Below are 6,376 nucleotides of genomic sequence, written 5' to 3' on the forward strand. Positions count from 1 at the left end.
TATAAACAATATATACAGATATATAAGAATAAATATAGAGAGGAAGATGTTATAGTTATAAATATCTATAATGTATAATTTATGGGTAAATATATGTATATAAAATAGAATATGAAAAGAGATTGTATATCAGATATAAAATATGTCGGACATAGGTATGGATGAGAACAGTGGGGGTAACATACAGATAATAATAGTAGCAATGTATGTAGATAAAATTATAACCGATATATACATACAGGTATGAAAACAAGAATGTAAGTACAGAATATGTAAAGTGGCAATACAAATGTATGTTTGAGTTGTTGATTCGGTTTAACGACCCTGTCGTTGTGTGGTGTTAAACAGTCTGATCGAGTACCCAAAACGCCCCGTCCGACACGATGCAGGTTCACACGGGGATCAGTAGGATGGCATCCTCTACCCCCACCTTCTCTCGGTAGGCGAACTGCAGTGGGTCCAGTGCGTGATGGACCTGCGGTCTGAGGTGGTGGAGTAGCAGTCGCTCAAACGTCTTCATGATGTGCGACGTCAGGGCGACTGGTCTGAAGTCGTTTGGCTCGCTGGGGTGTGCTTTTTTGGGGACTGGGACGACATATGATGTTTTCCACAGTGTGGGGACTTTTCCCAGTCTCAGGCTTTGGTTAAAGATGTGTTGAAGTGGCTCCCCCAGTTCAACAGCACATGCTTTCAGCATTTTCGGACACACCCTGTCTGGGCCCGCTGCCTTGCTGGGACGAAGCCTCCTCAGTTGATCTCTGACTTGACCTGAAGTTATGGTTGGGGGGTGTGCCAAATCAGCGGCTGGTGTGTAGCATGATGGGGCATCCAAGGTGGTAACTGTGCAGTCGTTACTACTACTGGCTGATGGTGGGGGTTTGGAGGTGTTAACTGCAGCAGGGCTATCAAACCTATTAAAGAAAAGGTTGAACTGGTTTGCTCTAACCACATCCCCCTCTGCTGAGTTTCTTCCTTTTTTTTTGCAGCCAGTGATGGTTTTCATGCCGTTCCAGACCTCCCTCGTGTTGTTCTCCTGCAGTTTCTGTTCTATCTTCCTTCTGTATGATTCTTTTGCCTCCTTCAGGCGGACCTTGAGTTCTCCCCGTACCCGCTTTAGCTCTTCCCGATTGCCATCTCGGAACGCCCTCTTTTTCTTATTGAGGAGCTCCTTGATGTCTCTGGTAATCCAGGGCTTGTTATTCGGGAAACAGCGCACCGTTTTGCAGGGAACAGCAATGTCCATACAGAAATTCAGATAGTCAGTTATGCAGTGTGTGGCCCCATCAATATCCTCACCATGTGTTTCCAGCAGCACGTTCCAATCTGTGGACTCGAAACAGTCCCTGAGTGCCTCTTCAGCCTCATTTGACCACTTCCTGAAGGTCCGTGTAGTAATTGGTTGAGTTTTTATGCATGTTTTGTATTGAGGATGAAGGAAAATAAGATTATGGTCCGATATTCCCAGTGGTGGCAGGGGGGTGGCACAGTACGCATCCTTGACATTTGCATACAGTAAGTCTATTGTCCTGTCTTTCCTTGTATGGCAATTTACTAACTGTTGAAAAGTCGGGAGAGTAGAGTCTAATGTGGTATGATTGAAATCACCAGAAATCATCACAAACGCATCCGGGTGTTGTGTTTGTAACCTCGCTATAGTGAGATGGATGACGTCACATGCGGTCTCAGCGTGCGCTCGCGGAGGAACGTAAACGCAAACAATAATGGCATGCGAGAACTCTCTGGGCATGTAATACGGTCTGAGACTCACCGCTAACGGTTCAATGTCCCGTCTGCAGATAATCTCTTTAACGGTTACATGTCCTGGGTTGCACCATCTGATGTTGATGAAGAGTGCAAGTCCTCCGCCTTTACGTTTGCCGCTGTTCTCTGCGTCCCTGTCCGCTCTCACTGTAGTGAATCCCGGTATATCCACATTATCGTCTGGAATGTCGCTGTGTAGCCATGTCTCTGTGAAGCACATTAAACTGCACTCTCTGAAGGTCCTGTCGTTCACTGTCAGGGCTGCCAACTCGTCTGTCTTAGGTGCAAGAAGCTACAGTCATTAAAATACAAAAAAAAGAGTTAATCAAGCAATGACCAGTCCACGTCTGGCACCAAGCATCTTCTCTTTCTTTTGTTTTCTTCCCTCTGTGTGCTTGACACGCCGCTCCTCTCTTTAAAAAGGAAAATAATTTTAACATGCAGTGTAATGTCCCCCAGTATTTACATTTACCAGGAATACCAAACCTACAGTGAAGTTGGTGTTTTTCAAATACTCCCAAGATTATGTACAGTATTTAGTTTAGGACATAACAGCATCATCAGTGTCTCACCTTGTCTGCACTTGGTGCTGTTTATAGTTATTCTGATGAGACCGAACCATTTGCGTTTTCTCGGGTGCTGCATTTTCCTGCGTTGCTCCAAAAGGCTTCAGCTTACCTAGTGAATTAAGCAGTGAAGTAAAATAAGATCAGCTATAGCTTCAACATTAGTTGGATGATTACATCTGGGTGCCACTAAATGTCACTGTTTAATAGTGATATAAAAAGCAGGTCCATTCAGAACACTGCTATTCTAAACGTTTATGTCCGTTATAGATAACCTTTGTGGATGTGATTTGGGTAAACTTAAAAGGATATCGGGACAGAAAGCTTTTTTGGACAAAGATAAGCAGCAAGGTGGAAGAAAGAGCCACTGGACAAATAGCTAAAGATTGCTAACAATAACACAAAGTTAAATCCTGCTTCTAGCAATATGGTTATATCTAATATCTCAAATAAAAGTCATTTGGGTAGCACAAAGGTCTATTATGCTGGCCCACTACTGCTCAGATCTGGGTTTGAATACTAGTGGTGCTGTTGGCTGGCCAGGAGTCTACACAGACATGATTGGCTATGTCTGAGGTTGGGGAGGTGATTGAAGCCATGTGATGGATTAATGCCATGTTCAGTGTATTACTTCCTTGTGTCCAGCATTTCCTAGTGGAACCAGGCCCGCTGTGACCCTGACCAGGATAAAGCAGTTGAAAATGAAAAGAAAAAATAATACACCTAAATAACAGCTTCAGAAAATAGATTTGATTCTTACTTACCCTTATGTGGTTTGTAAGTGAGTGGACGAGAGAGACTCGCCCTCAAATCAAACATTTTCTTCTTGTTGGTCCCTGGGGTATCAGAACCACTAAAGATGAATGGATTGATTCCTGTAGGTGATGTGCACAAACAAAAAGCACATATTGTTTAAGCTAATACAAATGCATTTAGGAGTTAGTTAGGCTACAGCATTAGACTGAATACGCTGACAAAGCTACCAAAAAAAGATAAGTGTCATATTCAAGTCTAAATAAAAAAGGCACAGTCCACACTGCTTAAAAATGCATTGAAAAGCTTCTGCCAATAAACTGATATTTTTTTTGAAATAATCAATGAATACAACCAACAATAAAGCACGTTATTGGCATGTTAAGAAAAAAATGCTCTTGTGGGCTTAAGTTTTGGAGTCCACCATTAGTGATGACAAATTCCTACCCAAATGCACATTCAAAATCCAAACGAAAGCTATTAAAAACATAATGTACCTGTACCAGGCGTTTTGTTAACGGGGTTGGTGCTCTTGTTGGTGTGCACATCACTCTTTCTGCCCGAAGTGGGAGTGAGAGGAAGCGCAGCGGACATCCGAGCTGGAGTCTTCAACAGAGAACGCTTGTGCTCGTTATCCTTTCAAACCAACGCTTTTGGCCAGTTGTTGCAAATCTGTATATTTAATCGAGTCTAAATCCATAGTAGCTCAGAATTGCAGAAACAGACGGAGAAAACCTAAATTCAATCGCGTTTGGGTCACGTTGAAACGCACCGTTTTGTTTACTAGTGATGGGTCGGTCGACTGCCTGGGGAACAAAAGATTTTCAGTAGAGCAGGACAGAGACAGCAGCCTATCACTGAATACACTCCTCTGTCTGGTGATGGTGCTGTTCAGAGGGTGCTGTGTATTATCCATGATTGATAAGAGTTTTTTTAGTTCTTTCCTCAGCCACCTGCATGAAAGTGTCAAGCTCTGTGCCAATCACAGAGCCAGCTTTTCTTACCAGCCTGTCCAGTCGTGCGGCATCGCTCTTCTTCATGCTGCCTCCCCAACACACCACAGCATAGAAAAGAACACTGGAGACAACAGACTGATAGAACATCAGCAGGAGTTTTTTACAGATTTTAAAGGACCCAAGCCTCCTCAAAAAGTAGAGACGGCTCTGTCCTTTCTTGTAGATAGTGGCTGTGTTATCTGTCCAGTCCAGTTTATCATTGAGTTGTAGTCCCAGGTATTTGTAGGTCCTGACCACCTCAACGTCAGCCCCCTCAATTGTGATAGGTTGAAGATGGGGCTTGTGCCTCTGGAAGTCCACCACCATCTCTTTAGTTTTGGAGGTGTTCAGCTGTAGATGGTTTGACGTGCACCATGACACAAAGTTATCCACCAGGCACCTGTACTCCTCCTCCTGCCCCCCCGCTCCAATACACCCCACAACTGCAGTGTCGTCTGAGAACTTCTGCATGTGGCATGACTCAGAGTTGTACTTAAAGTCGGAGGTGTACAGGGTAAACAAGACAGGGGAAAGTACAGTCCCTTGTGGTGCCCCAGTGCTACTGACTACTATATCTGAAAAGCAGTCCTTTAGCCTGACACACTGTGGTCTCTTTGTGAGGTAGTCCACGATCCAGGTCACCAGGAGTGAGTCCACCCCCATCTTCGCCAGTTTGTCTCCCAATAGGAGTGGCTTGATTGTGTTGAACGCACTGGAAAAATCGAAGAACATAATTCTCACCGCTCCGCTTCCCTTGTTGAGGTGAGAGTAGGCTCTATGTAGCATATAGAGGATGGCATCCTCTACCCCCACCTTCTCTCGGTAGGCGAACTGCAGTGGGTCCAGTGCGTGATGGACCTGCGGTCTGAGGTGGTGGAGTAGCAGTCGCTCAAACGTCTTCATGATGTGCGACGTCAGGGCGACTGGTCTGAAGTCGTTTGGCTCGCTGGGGTGTGCTTTTTTGGGGACTGGGACGACATATGATGTTTTCCACAGTGTGGGGACTTTTCCCAGTCTCAGGCTTTGGTTAAAGATGTGTTGAAGTGGCTCCCCCAGTTCAACAGCACATGCTTTCAGCATTTTCGGACACACCCTGTCTGGGCCCGCTCCCTTGCTGGGACGAAGCCTCCTCAGTTGATCTCTGACTTGACCTGAAGTTATGGTTGGGGGGTGTGCCAAATCAGCGGCTGGTGTGTAGCATGATGGGGCATCCAAGGTGGTAACTGTGCAGTCGTTACTACTACTGGCTGATGGTGGGGGTTTGGAGGTGTTAACTGCAGCAGGGCTATCAAACCTATTAAAGAAAAGGTTGAACTGGTTTGCTCTAACCACATCCCCCTCTGCTGAGTTTCTTCCTTTTTTTTTGCAGCCAGTGATGGTTTTCATGCCGTTCCAGACCTCCCTCGTGTTGTTCTCCTGCAGTTTCTGTTCTATCTTCCTTCTGTATGATTCTTTTGCCTCCTTCAGGTGGACCTTGAGTTCTCCCCGTACCCGCTTTAGCTCTTCCCGATTGCCATCTCGGAACGCCCTCTTTTTCTTATTGAGGAGCTCCTTGATGTCTCTGGTAATCCAGGGCTTGTTATTCGGGAAACAGCGCACCGTTTTGCAGGGAACAGCAATGTCCATACAGAAATTCAGATAGTCAGTTATGCAGTGTGTGGCCCCATCAATATCCTCACCATGTGTTTCCAGCAGCACATTCCAATCTGTGGATAATCTCTTTAACGGTTACATGTCCTGGGTTGCACCATCTGATGTTGATGAAGAGTGCAAGTCCTCCGCCTTTACGTTTGCCGCTGTTCTCTGCGTCCCTGTCCGCTCTCACTGTAGTGAATCCCGGTATATCCACATTATCGTCTGGAATGTCGCTGTGTAGCCATGTCTCTGTGAAGCACATTAAACTGCACTCTCTGAAGGTCCTGTCGTTCACTGTCAGGGCTGCCAACTCGTCTGTCTTAGGTGCAAGAAGCTACAGTCATTAAAATAAAAAAAAAGAGTTAATCAAGCAATGACCAGTCCACGTCTGGCACCAAGCATCTTCTCTTTCTTTTGTTTTCTTTCCTCTGTGTGCTTGACACGCCACTCCTCTCTTTAAAAAGGAAAATAATTTTAACATGCAGTGTAATGTCCCAGTATTTACATTTACCAGGAATACCAAACCTACAGTGAAGTTGGTGTTTTTCAAATACTCAAATACTCCCAAGATTATGTACAGTATTTAGTTTAGGACATAACAGCATCATCAGTGTCTCACCTTGTCTGCACTTGGTGCTGTTTATAGTTATTCTGATGAGACCGAAC

This window comes from Trichomycterus rosablanca, chromosome 5, assembly GCF_030014385.1.
Source record: "Trichomycterus rosablanca isolate fTriRos1 chromosome 5, fTriRos1.hap1, whole genome shotgun sequence".
Lineage (NCBI taxonomy): Eukaryota > Metazoa > Chordata > Actinopteri > Siluriformes > Trichomycteridae > Trichomycterus > Trichomycterus rosablanca.